This window comes from Trichosurus vulpecula, chromosome 3, assembly GCF_011100635.1.
Source record: "Trichosurus vulpecula isolate mTriVul1 chromosome 3, mTriVul1.pri, whole genome shotgun sequence".
NCBI classification, from domain to species: Eukaryota; Metazoa; Chordata; class Mammalia; order Diprotodontia; family Phalangeridae; genus Trichosurus; species Trichosurus vulpecula.
This window is the reverse complement of record NC_050575.1, coordinates 357,054,888-357,068,734: the sequence shown is the minus strand read 5'-3', so window position 1 is coordinate 357,068,734 and position 13,847 is coordinate 357,054,888.

Sequence of the window (13,847 nt, the reverse complement as noted above, 5' to 3'; positions counted from 1 at the left end):
GCACTGGCAGAAGTGGTAATCATTAGCTTCTAGTATGAATTCATTAAGTACAAGTCATGCAAAACAAAATTAATTTCCTTTTTTGATAATAGTTCCTAGGCTGATAGATCAGGGAAATGCTACAGGCATAGCGTACCTTGATTTTATCCAAGGATTTGATGTTTTCTTTCAATATCCTTGTGATCAAGATGGCAAGATGAGGACTGTACAATGGCCCAGTTAAGTAGATTCATAGTAGTTGAACAACTTGCTAAGATTGTTTTAAAGTGTCTGTTAGTATGTTGATTTTGACCTACCAGGAGCATTCAAGAGGCCACCTACAAGGCTCTGTTCAACATTTTTATCAATTCCAATTCAGTTAAAAGAAATAGGATGAGAGGAAACATGACATAGTGAATAGGGTATCGGATTTGGAGTCATGAAGACCTGAGTTTAAAACTTGGCCCAGATTCTTACTGGTTGTGACACCCTAGACCAGTCACTTAACCTTTCTCTGTTCTAGTTTCTTATAGATAAAATAATATTTATAGCAGCTCTCTTTGTGGTGGCATAGAACTAGAAATTACAGGGATACTCTTCATTTGGGGAATGGCTGAACAACTTGTGGTATATGATTGTGATGGAATACTACTGTAGAATGATTTTACATATATACTTATTTGCATCTAATGGTAGCTATCTCTAGGGCAGAGGTAGGGGAAGAAAGGAAAAAAGGGAAAAAAAGAAATTTACATGACAATTTTATTATATATTTAAAAAGAATAGCAGATTTTGTATAAAAGATTTACAGTTTTGTGTACAATCATTTTTTATTATACTATGTTAGGGAAATGCTTGTTTTATTTCATAAATTAAAAGTAAAATAATAAACTATAGCTAAAGTAAAAAAAGAAAGATCAAAAAATAGAGGGGGTGGTCTCAATGGCCTCTAAGATCTAAACCTATGAACATATATAATATGTTATAATAATATTATATGTATTATATATTATAATTTTTATATATTATAATATTATGTAATAACAACAATATTATTATATAATAACCTATTATGTACATGATACTACTAGACACTGGGCACAAAAAGATGAGATAATGATATTCCAAAGCATCCCTGAGCTCATCAATGTGGATCTTCCCTCTAATGATCACAACCCATCCATGCCCACCTACCAATGGAATATGTCAACTATCCATCACTTATCTCCTGTTCCCACTACATGACTGCTCCATCTTTTTTCCTGGTCATTCATTTCTCTGATGACCTCCTTTTTACTCCTCCTCCTGTCTAATTCCTTAATCACAATATATTGCTGGCTGCTCACACCCACTGTCCACCTCTCCATTGTTCTTTGTGTGCTCCTCACCTCCAGTTCTTTGGAGACAGAAACATTGGACATATGTGATTCGTAACCATATAACATCATCTGAAGAATATCGTTGTAAAAAGGAGGGCCTTGGTGGCAGAGCCAAGATTGTGGAGTAAAAGCAGGGACTTCCTTGAGCTCTCCCCCAAATCCCTCCAAATACCTGTAAAAATGACTCAAAAAATTCTAGAGCAGCAGAACCCACAAAAAGACAGAGTGAAACAAATTTCCAGCCCAAGGCAACCTGGAAGGTCAACAGGAAAGGTCTATTGCACTGACCTAGGAGGGGGGCACAGATGTGCTGGCACAGACCTGGCCCCAGCAAACCTGGAGCAGGCCTCAAGGGATTAAATCTTTGGCAGCTGTGGAGGTTTCCAGACTTCTCAAACCACAAATGCCAAAGACAACTTAGAAGATCAGTAGGAAAGGTCTGTCAGACCTGGGTGAGAGAAGAGCATGGTCCAGCCCCAGTCATGGAGTGGTGGCTGCTTCCAGAGCTCTCGGCCCACAGATGGTGGGGCAATGAAGCAGCTGATCCGAGGGGGATTGCAGGGATCTCCTTGGTGGCACTGAGGCAGGATTCTCTTGCTTTGCTCATGCTTGGATCTGGGTCACAGTCTTAAGTAGTGGTCCTGGGGCAAGAAAGAGCACTGAAAATTTGCAGATCCCTAGAAGAATCTCTGAAAACAGCTGCACAAAACCCCTGAAGCTTCGGACAGTACACCCTCCACACAGGAAGCAGAGCCTTCTCTTAACAAAGAGTTAAAAAACCAAGTAATTGGCTGGGAAAATGAGCAAACAGCAGAAAAAACTCATACTATAGAATCTTACTTTGGTGACAAAGAAGATCAAAACATATGAACAGAAGACAACAAAGTCAAAGCTCCTACATCCAAAGCCTCCAAGAAAATTGTTCATTGGCCTCAGGCCATGCAAGAATTCAAAAAAGATTTTGAAAATCAAGTAAGGGAAGTAGAGGAAAAATTGGGAAGAGGAATGAGAGTGATGCAACAAAGTCATGAAAAATGAGTCAACAGCTTGTTAAAAGGGACCCAAAAAATAGTTAAGAAAAAGAGAGCCTTTGTTTCAAGGAAAAGCCTGGAAACATGTGAAGAATTTTGCAATTTTCCAAAGATGATCCAAGTTGCTTTCCTCCTCCTGTGCAATTCTGGATAAAACTCGTTGTCTATTCACAATGTATTTATGTTTCTAGATGAATTCTACAGGTTATCCATCCAAGTCCATGTAGTAGATGTAATTAGGGAAACCCCCACACCCAAATGGCACATGACTCTGCCTAGACTGAGTCCCTCCCAGTGCCAGATGGGTTATCCTTGGAACTAGGTCCTTCCTGGTGATACATTTGATAAAAGATATGCATAACTAGAGGTTTCTGGTGCAGTCCTAGATGCCATCTATTCCTGCCCCACGCAAGAAGTCCCAAAGACAGTCACATGTCACATAATCTGGAGAAAGGACCAGAGAATCTATTTAGGTGGCTCTTCCTATCTAAGTAGACAAACCTCTGTGACAGTTTTGATGAACTTCCTCCCTGAATTGGGGATGGATGGACCTTTGTTAGGGGGTGGTATATAAGGGAATCTTGCATAGGGTAGGGAGTTGTACTTGAAGACCTTTAAAACTTTTTTTAAAGAAATTATTTTCAATTCATGGAACCAGCATTGCCATTACAGTACAATAAAAAAGATGATTGCACATGAATCTGCAATTCTACCATGTAAACTTAAAGTAAAATTTTTTAAAACCTCCTTTTTAACTTATTAGGATCCTCCGGAGCTTCTGTTGTAATGGTATAGGCTTCAAAAAAAAAACAGGATGCCCTTTCCAGAATGAGTATCATGGTGCTTTGTATTATGTCTATGCTCAACCTCAGAATAACAGAGAATGAATTGCACTTATGTCGGCCTCTAAAGCATTAATGTTAATTATATTAATGAATCACAACCACTTTACAAGTTATTAGAAAGCCTTTGAGAATTGCTTTGCCCCTCTCCCAAAAAAAAGGCTCAGAGAGACTGCCTAGGTTGGTCCTAGGGAAAAATAGAAACACCCACTATTTCCACCCATTTTAATGAATATTTTGGTACAGATGCCCTTTTTTTCTTGAGGAGTCACCAATTCAGCCTCAGTACTTATTATTGTTGTTCTAAGAACCCACTGGATTTTCCTTAGAGAAACAAGGGAGAATCATCTTTTAATCATTGCCTTGGATCTGATTCACAGTCACTGAGGTTCAACAATCCCCATTGGATTTGGAGGTAAGAGAGCAAAAGGGTGCCTGAGTCTGTTTCAGCTTTCTAGGGACTTTCGTAAAAGGCCAGTAAATATTTGATGTAGTAGGCTTTTAGTAAGGCTTCTTTTAAGTCATGCAAGGGAAGACACAATGGAGGGGTAGAGAACAGGGAATATGGACAGAGGGAAACAGGGAAAGGATAAAACCAGAGCCAAGTGCCAATAACTCCTCACCAGAGAAGGGATTCAACTGAGGCTTTCGATGATTCTGAAGATTGCATTTCTAATTGGCTTTTATATAATAGATTGGCTGCAGAGCCCAAACTGTGTAGGCACCATGAAAGAAAATTTCCAGCATGGAAGTTTCCAGAAAAGGACTGGAGGAAGGGGTGTTGGGGATGAGGAAGGGCCTTGCCCAAAACACAAGAGAAACATATGGATCTCAGAGAACTGTTGTATATTATAGAACAAAAGTGAAAAGCAAAAGCATCCCACAGAAAAGCACCTAGATTAAGTAAGGTAAGGGTAGGGAGAACATATTCAGGTGGGTGGGGCCAAATTATTTATGTATTAATTCTCAAAATAAATATTTTGCCAGCCAAATTATTTATGTATTGATTCTTAAAATAATTATTTTATGCAAGGCACCATGGTAGACCTTTAGGAGATACAATGAATGACATACAATCCTGCCCTCAGGTAGTTTATAGTCTAGTAGAAGAGATAATTGAGCTACATAAATCATTGTAATTAATAGACTATCGCCTATAATTGGATTGTGCTCTCCCAGTCTCAAGCTATCACCATTAAACTCTCTCTACTTCTAGCTCCACCCCCTGATCCCTCCTCCCCAAAAATAAGGGACCCTTCTTCCTCTTTGAATCAGTTATATAATATAAACAAATAATATCACTTTATTTGACCACTTCAATTTTAAGGATTGGAAAGGATTTTAGCTACCATCTTGTCTAATCCATAGGAGAAAGAAATCCTTATATGACTTCTGCTTCACAGCCTCCAATGAGAGGGGACCCACTACTTTCCTACGTAGCCTTTTCCACTTGTAGTAGGTTTTTTCAATCATCGAGCCTAAATTGCCCTCTTTACTACTTCCAACTATTGCTCCTGGTTCTACCATCTGGGCCCAAACAGGACAAGTCTAATCCTTCTTCCATGCGGCAGCCCTTCAAATACTTGAAGACAGTTATCACGTTCACCCAGAGTCTTATCTTCCCCAGACTAAGCATCCCCAGTTCCTTCAAAACTAAATTATCATATGCCAAGGATCTTCCCCAACCTAGCTGCCATCTTCTGAACGTGCTGAATCATTTTTTTTTATTCTGTTGTTGTTGTTGTGTTTGTCCTTTGTTTTTGAAGTGGACCGTGACATCAGGGAAATGATGACATGATTTGCAGGTGACTTGGATTTGAGTGAGGGAGGGCTGAGCAAGGTCACCAGCCTCACTTTCTCCTCCAGAGTCATCTGGGTCCAGTGGCCTGATATTCACCAGGATGCAATTTGTATTATAGTTATGATGTCTTATACTTCTACCAGCTTGTAAACTCCTAGAGAACAAAGTCTTACTTTTGTTGTTCAGTTGTTTCAGTTGCATCTGACTCTCCATGAATCCATTTGGGTTTTGTTTTGTTTTTTTTTTTTTGTTTTTTGGCAAAGATACTAGAGTGATTTGCCATTTCCTTCTCCAGCTCACTTTTCCAGATGAGGGAACTGAGGCAAACAGGGTTAAGTGACTTGTCCAGGGTCACACAGCTAGTTAATCCATAAGCCAAATTTGAACTCAGGAAGAAGTCTTCTGACTCCAGCACTCTACGCACTATGGCGCCACCTAGCTGTCTTGCTTATCTTTGCATATCTTTATATATTTTTATGCAGCTCTGATGTGGAAACACTTACCAAAGCTGATTGACTGACTATAAGGTACATTTTAAATCGTTGCCTGAGGCACCACCACAGAGCATGCCTTGATCCCAGGTCTTTCTGAGCCCAAGGCCAGCCCTTCACCCTTTACCTGGGAGGAGAGCAGGAAGAGTGTTTTATTTAAACAAATAAAATGACCTGTGCTCAGATTTCAGTTCCATCCCTTACTAGCTGAGTGACTTAGAGCAAGCCAAGCTCTCCACACTTCAGTAAAATGACAAGGTTTGCAGCACAGATTGCAAACAGTAAGTGCTCAAGAGTTGCAGAGTAAAAGGGTTTAGAATGAAACAAATATTTGATTAGGATCATCTGTGCCCACTCCATCTTATAGTGAGGAAATAATAATATTATGGCTGACATTTATATAGCACCTACTATGTGCTAGACACATGCGAAATGCTTTGTGGATATGATGTCATTTGATCCTCCTGCCAGGTAGGGGCTGTTCTTATCCCCATTTTACAGTTGAGGAAACTGAGGTAGAGGGATCAGGAGGGTCATGTGTCTGGGTCTTTCTTTTGACACTTACTAGTCATTTGAACTTGGGGAAATCTCTGTCTCTCTAAAATCTCAGTTTCCCCATCTGTAAAATGGATATACCTAAGAATACATGGTGTCCCAAAGCATCTAAGCTCTATTAGGTCAGCTCATGAGATTATTATTGGAATGATATAAGATCATATAGGTAAAGGACTATTATTGTATAATGGCATGCCTGGGACGAAAACCCTGATTCAGTGGTTCCTAGTTCAGTGTTCTCCTCCCTGTCCCCCACCCCCACCCTCCACCTCCAGTATAAGGAAGGCTCCCTAGACAAGTTAAAGTCAAAGTCAGTTTTTAAAGTGACTATAGATTGAATTGGGGAGAAGGGGAAAGCCAAGAAAGTGACTAGCTAAAAGCTCTGTTTAATATGCGAATGTGGCTTCAACGCTCCAGAAAGTAGATATCACAAATAGAATACAGCGGTGACTAACTGAGGAGAGCCCCCTCAAAAATAAGCACTGGGCACAAATCTTTCCCTCCCTTTCATCCAGATCAGCCCCGAGACTCTATGAGAACATTTCACTTCTTAATCGCTGCAGTGAAATCTCCACTGAACCCATGCGTTTCACTGAGAAGTGATGGATTGGTTTAATATGAAAATCACTGACCCATCCAATTTCTGCAGTACCTTTAAGTCTGCTGCCTTACAATTCCTGGAATTTACTTAGGACGGCGATTGGGAACAGTACAGCGGTGCCAGGGCCCTGTTTGGTCATGCTATGGTCAGAACCGCCCAGAGTGGGGAAGGATGGGAAACACAGACACCTTCAGCAGGGGCTGTGACATCTTTCATGGCCCGTAGCCTCAGACTGAGCAATATCAGCACTTCTCTGGGTGATTCTGGCTGAGAGCAGAGGAGCCACTCTCCAATGCACATATTTGGGGTTCATTTGGAAAGTACGGAGATGAGAAAAGTCCTAAAGGAAAAATGATTCTGTTGTAAATCTAACAAACCAGGGCCCCCTCCCTTTTTCACCAAATTCAATCCACATCATGATAGTGACTTGGGAATGACATTGGAAGAAATGGCCACTTGGAATGTTCTCAGGGCAATGGAAGCCAAAGTATAACCTCCCCCCATGGGGATTTGCATTCCACACATATTACACAGTGCTGGGGCAACAGGAGAGTATCTGAGCTAAAATGACCCATCCTGAGCTAAATTGTTCTTAGTCTAAGGGAATGAGTCCTGTAACCATGAGCAAGTAAATTTCTCCTTGGGGACTTCAGTTTTCTCAAAAATAAATGAGAGAGTTGAATTAGATCATCTTTAAAGTTCTTTCTGCATATGATATCCTATGAGTCTGTAATATGGTGAGAAAGTTTACCACCCCCCAAAAAATTAAACACAAATAGCCTAACCTTCTAGACCAATTCAACCAAAGGTTTAAACTAGGAGCAAACAAGTCCATAATAATTTGAGAGGGGTGAAAGTCCTTGCATCATTAAATGAATGCAGATGATATCACATAATTTTGTAACTGGCTGAAATGATTTAGATGTAGCTCTGGTCCTATATATAAAACAAATTTAGAAGCCTGTAGACCAGCAGTGAATCAGTCAAGCATCTAGAGTTTCCAGGCTCAGAGAGCCTTAAGGAGGCAAATCCTTGTTCCTGTAGCACAGGGCAGTAGGATGGAAGAAGGGATGATAATCCCAGAGGGATTATTATGCTCCTCCCCACCCCCCACCCCACCCTAAAATGACTACCTTGAGAACTTCAAATCCAGCCTGATACTTGACACACTTACTAGCTGTGTGACCTTGGGCAAGTCACTTAACCCCAATTGCCTTGCCTTCACCACTCCAAAAAAAAAAAAAAAGCTTCAAAATGAACTTCAAAATATTGTTGTTGGAAGCAAGATCTGCTGGAACCCCAGCAACCACAGCTCATGGCAGCCTCTACATCAGAAGTCAAAAGACCCCAGGGACAAACTATTCAGAGGGAAGACAGCTTCAGGACTTCACAAGGGTAACCATCTCCAGAACCCAGAACAGAAAAACTTCACAAGGACTCCATGAAGGGGAGAGAAAGACTTCTAGTAGCCATGAATGGTAAGTTACTTTTTTCACACGTCTGCTACATGTGTGCATCACTACTATTGGACTCTAAAGTTTAAGACTGCTGTTCCCATGGATTAGTGGGAAGATGTGCCACAGGCTGGGTAGGGGGCAGGGAGATAGGGAGGAGTTTGAAATGCTTTAGCACTAAGTGCTCTTACTTACATTAGTAAATTCCATTTCTAAAAAGCTCATTAATTCTGGCTGGCTGATTATGAATGAGGAGCATATCGGGTAGGGGCTCATGAGAAAATGTCCAATGGGTCTCCATGATCTTTAGAACCCTGAAGGTTGAAATAGTCATTGTCCTCTGAGAACCTAGTCTGATAGTTCAATTTGAGTTGAGAGAGTGATGTCAGAGGGAGCATTGAAATCTATTAATTTAATTCTATTTAACAAACACTAATTATTCACTAATGTCCTATTTGCAAGGCACTGTGCTAGGCACTAGGGATAGTTACAAATATAAAAACAGAACAGTCCCTGTCCTCAAAAAAACTTATAGTCTACTGGTAGGATACAACATATATACAAGTGATTAAATGTAAAGTACATACAAATTAATTTTGAGACAAACTAATAACTACGTCTCATATAAGACATGTCACTAGGATTGTGCTATATGAGTCTATGAATATTTCTTTCCTCAGATGTTGCCTTTACTTTTTTCCAATCATCTCCCTGGTAATGAAGGCTAGTTCCCTTTACGTAAGAAGAAATCAATATATTTCTTTCATTGTGCAACTGGGCAGCCATGCGACTCTGTCTGCTCCATAACCTGAGATGGTTTAGTTAAAATGTCATGATTTAGAGATGTAAAAAGCTATTCAGTGAAAATTCAGGCTATTTTAGGGCTAAATTTGAAATCTGAGTACCCAGAATAATTGTGGCACCAATGTCTTAAAAAAAAATGCCAAAGTTTGAGAAATAGAATCTCTATGCCTTTAAGAATTTTTATAACGGGTATTTAGGGTTGGTGGCAAAACCAAGACCAGAACCTAGGTCTTCTAAAGCCGTAGTCCAATGCTAATATAATCCTGAGACTTTAAAAAATTAATTATATATTAATTAATATATATCTTGCAAAAACAAACCCTGATTAACACATGAAAGCATAAATCACCAAAATTCAGCCTGATGCATATTATTTAATCCAGTTTTCCAACCCACTGGACATTTTCTTCAGTTACTACTGAGGCATAAATGGCATGTCAGCCTCTCCCTAAAACCTTCCAAAGAATTGTGGTTTGTTTCTACTGTGTGTACATCCTAAGTCAAGTGAAATCAAAAGGCATTTATTAAGCTCTTATTATGTGTCAGGAATAGAAATACAAACAGAAAGACAGTCCGTGCCCTCCAGGAGCTTACATTCTAATGGGGGTAGACAACAAATAAAAAAAATAGATAAAAGGAGGAAAGAAGGGAAGAGATGAGACAATGCCCCCTGATTCGGTGATTAGGATTCTGCACTTTATCACCACCCTGCTCTGGATGTGAACCTTGTCTCCCTCCCCCCTCCCAGTTCTTTTTTATGTTGCCTCCACACATTATAGAAAAAAATCTAAAAGAGTCAGGAGTGCAGCCTGGAGGAAAAATGAAGCCCCGACTGGTCTGGACCTCCTTCTTTAAATGGAGATTCTGGATGGAGCCAGCCAGCTGGAGGGAGAACCTACAGGGGCAGAAAGTACTTCCCTTGTATCAACACTTACCGCCACCTCCTATGCTATAAGATTGCCACTGAGGATACACACCCTGGCCCTCCCTTTTCCTCCTTGAGGGTAGACGCTATTTTGTTTGCTTGTCTCTGTATCCCCAGCACTTACCACAGTGTCTGGCACTTAATGAATGCTCTATTTATAGTTTCGTAACATGTAACATGCAACTGCATTTTTCACAATGTAGAATGACAAGGTTATTCATGATGGAAACAATATCAGATCTACAATGACAGGATAATGTCCTTCATATGCCATTCGCATGTTTCTTTCTCCTTCCTAGAGATCTTCAAGCAAAGACTAGGTCCCCTTGTCAGGTATACTATAACAAGAATTCTTTTTGATATGGTTTGGACCAGCCACTGAAGTCCCTTCCATCTGTGAATGTCTGCGATTCTGTTCAAGAGTGCTCACTAGCAATCCGTCACCCTTTGGATGGAATCTAAATTTATCAGATGAATATCTAAGACCCTTTACCAAATATCTACCATTTAATACCAATATATCACTTTACATGCTGAAATTTGGAGTCAGAAGACCTGGGTTCAAATTCTAATTGTATTACTTGCGTGGTATTTGTTGGTAAGCTAGTGTCACAATAGACAGAGTGTTGCACTTAGAGTAAGGAAAGCCTGAGGTTCAAATCCTCCCGTAGACACTTACTAGTCTTACTCTTCAGTCACTGTTTCTCACCTGTAAAATGGGGATGATAACAGCACTTACATTCATGGGATTGATATAAGACTCCCGTGAGATTATGTAATTCACTTCATAAACCTTAAAGCACTAGATAAATCATAAATAATTGTTACACAGTATTTCTCCTAGTACACAGAATCATAAGCTTTCTTTAAAGCTGCAAAAGATTTTTAAGATCATTACAGATGAGAAAATTGAAGCCCCTCTATTGGTGAAATGATTTATTCAAAGTCATACCACTAAAAAAAAAATCAGATGTGGTATAGTATCTCTTCTTAGTTCTGTACTCTTTCTATAATCTACCCCTTCCCTACAAACATCTTTCCATGATGATGTCAGAACAAGTATTTATAGTTTCTGTTTGATTGTTATTTTCATTTCATTTGCATATGTTGTGTCTTCTCAACTAGAGTATTAGCTCTTTAAAGGTGTGGTCCAGATTGAATTCTTCTGTATGTCCCTGGAGTACTGAGCAAATTACTCTGCACATAATAATGGATTAAGTAATACTTGGTGAGTGGAATATTTGATGTAAAATTGAATCAAGCCCCAAATTAAATGCACTTCAATGAACATCAATGGGCCATGCCCTCACTCCCGGCACCTCTGCTCTCCAACCTCACTCCCCCTTTTCACCTCCCTTTTCATGCATTATCTTCCCTCAATAGACTCTCTTTGAGTGCAGGGCCCATCTTTTTGCATGTATTTGGATTTCTGGGGCTTAACACAGTGTCTGGCACATAGTAAGCACTTGAAAAATTCAGGCGTTTATTTGTACCATTTCTATATTGTCTTGTCTTGCTATAACGCACTCCTTCCTTCTACCTAGTCTACCTTCTACCTAGGGGGTCCATTGCTCATACGAAAGCTGACTGAAATTATCCAAGTTATATGTAAGAGGAGGTTATGCTCTAGAAGTTCAAGGATGCCTCCATTGTCCATTTCTATAAAGGTAAAGGAAATAGATTGTCCTGTGACAATCACAGAGTTTCTCTCTTAGTCACTGCTGGCAAGATTCTTGCCAGAGTGCTCCTTAATAGGCTGATCCTTCACCTGGAAGATGGTCATCTACCGAGAGCCAGTGTGGTGTTTGCTGCCCGACAACTCCAGGAGAAATGCCAGGAGCAGAACAAAAGTCTGTATACAACATTTGTAGATCTGAACAAGGCCTTTGATACTGTTAGTCATGAGGGCTTGTGGAAAATTATATCAAAATTTGGTTGCCCAAAGTTTATCAGCATTGTACATCAATTTCATAATAGCATGCTTGCCCAGGTTCTAGATAATGGAAAACTCTCATGCCTTCCCAGTCACCAATGGAGTGAAACAAGGCCGTGTGCTTGCTCCCATGCTTTTTAGCATGATGTTTTCAGCCATGTTGTCAAATGCTTTCAATGAGGATAAACACGGCATCAAGGTCAGCTATCACACTGATGGCAAATTTTTCAACTTGAAAAGGCTACAAGCCAAGACCAGAGTGGAGGGAGTGGTGGTGCATGATTTTCTGTTTGCAGATGATTGTGCACTCGGTGCAGCCTCTGAAGCTGAGATGCAATGAAGTAAGGATCAATTCTCTGCTGCTTGTGCTAATTTTGGCCTAACAATTAACAACAAGAAAACACAGGTGCTCCATCAGCCACCATCACATCATCCATACGTGGAACCATCAGTTACAGCAAATGGAGAAGTTTTAAATGCTGTGGATAACACATGCATTTCCAGAGCTAGCTCAGTGTTTGGAAGGCTCCGAAGGAAAGTATGCGAGAGAAGAGGTATTAGACTGCCTACCAAACTGAAGGTCTACAGAGCCATTGTGCTGACTTCATTATGCCTGTGAAACCTGGACAGTCTACCAGGGCCACGCCAGGGAACTGAATCGCTTCCATTTGAATTGTCCTAGGAAGATTCTGAAGATCATCTGGCAGTATAAGGTACCAGACACTGAGGTCCTTACTCAAACTAAACTGCCAAGCATTCAAACTGCTTCAGAGAGCACAATTCTCAATGGGCTGGCCATATTGTTTGAATGCAAAACGTATATACACTTGCCAAAAAGACTGTTTTATGGAGAACTCACAGAGGGCAAGTGTTCACATGGTGGTCAGAAGAAGCGATACAAGGTCTCTCTCAAGGTCTCTCTCTCAAGAACTTTGGAAGTGATTATGTGACATGGCAGATATTAGCACAGAACCACTCAGCATAGCATGCCCATATCAGAGAAGGTGCTGTGCTCTATGAGCAAAGCAGAATTGAAACAGCTCAAAGGAAACGCAGGATGTGCAAGTTTGGAGTAAACACCCCAAATGTTCGCATGGACTATTTGTGCCTGACCTATGGTAGGGCATTCCAAGCTCGTATTGGCCTGATCAGCCACAGTCGGACACATTGAATCTTGACTCATGCATAGTGATATCATTTTGGAACAAATGACAACAACCAACCAACCAACCACCTTCTACCTATATTGCCTGTCTTCCTTCTTCATTCAAGGCTCAGTTAAAGGACTGCCACTCATAGTAAGGTGCTTCATTTTCCCCTGGAAATTTTCCCCTCACATCACAGAGGTGGAAGTGGCAAGTAAGGTCTCTCTACATGTATATTTTCCCTTATCTTTCTGTGTTTGCCCCCTCTCCCAATAGAATATAAGCATCTTGAGGGCAGGGACTGCCTTATTTTTATCTTTTATCTCCGGCACCTAGAAAATGCCTGGAAAATAGTGGGCTCTTAAGCAATGCTTTTTGAATGAATGAATGAATGAATGAATGAAAAGTCCTAGTTTTGAAGTAAAAAAGCATTAAGTTTGATAAGGGAAGATCTGGCTCTTTTACTACCTGTGTTGCTATAAGCAGGTTGTTTTGCATTTCTAAGACTCAGTTTCTACATATATAAAATGGGAGGGTCAGAGTAAATGATCTCTAAAATCCTTCTATTTCTAAATCCTATGATCCTTTTTAGTGCAAGCTGGCTCCAACAATAATTCTATCAAATAGGCCCTATCTGGAAAACATCAAGGAAGGCGGCCCAGCTGAAGAAAACAAAAATGTAACATAAATACTCAGGAGGCTGAGAAGTAGTCATTCTAGGCAGCACGAAGGATGCTGATGTGGGACAGGACTGGGGCCAACTTGGGGTTTGGGTCTCGAACCCAGTTTTAGCCACCAGCCAGCTGTGGAAAGCATCAGGGAATAGATTCCAGCAAGTCAGAATTGTTGTGAAATTCTGGACTGGTCCCCGAGGAGTCTGGCCAGATGAGGTGGATAACTGCACAGA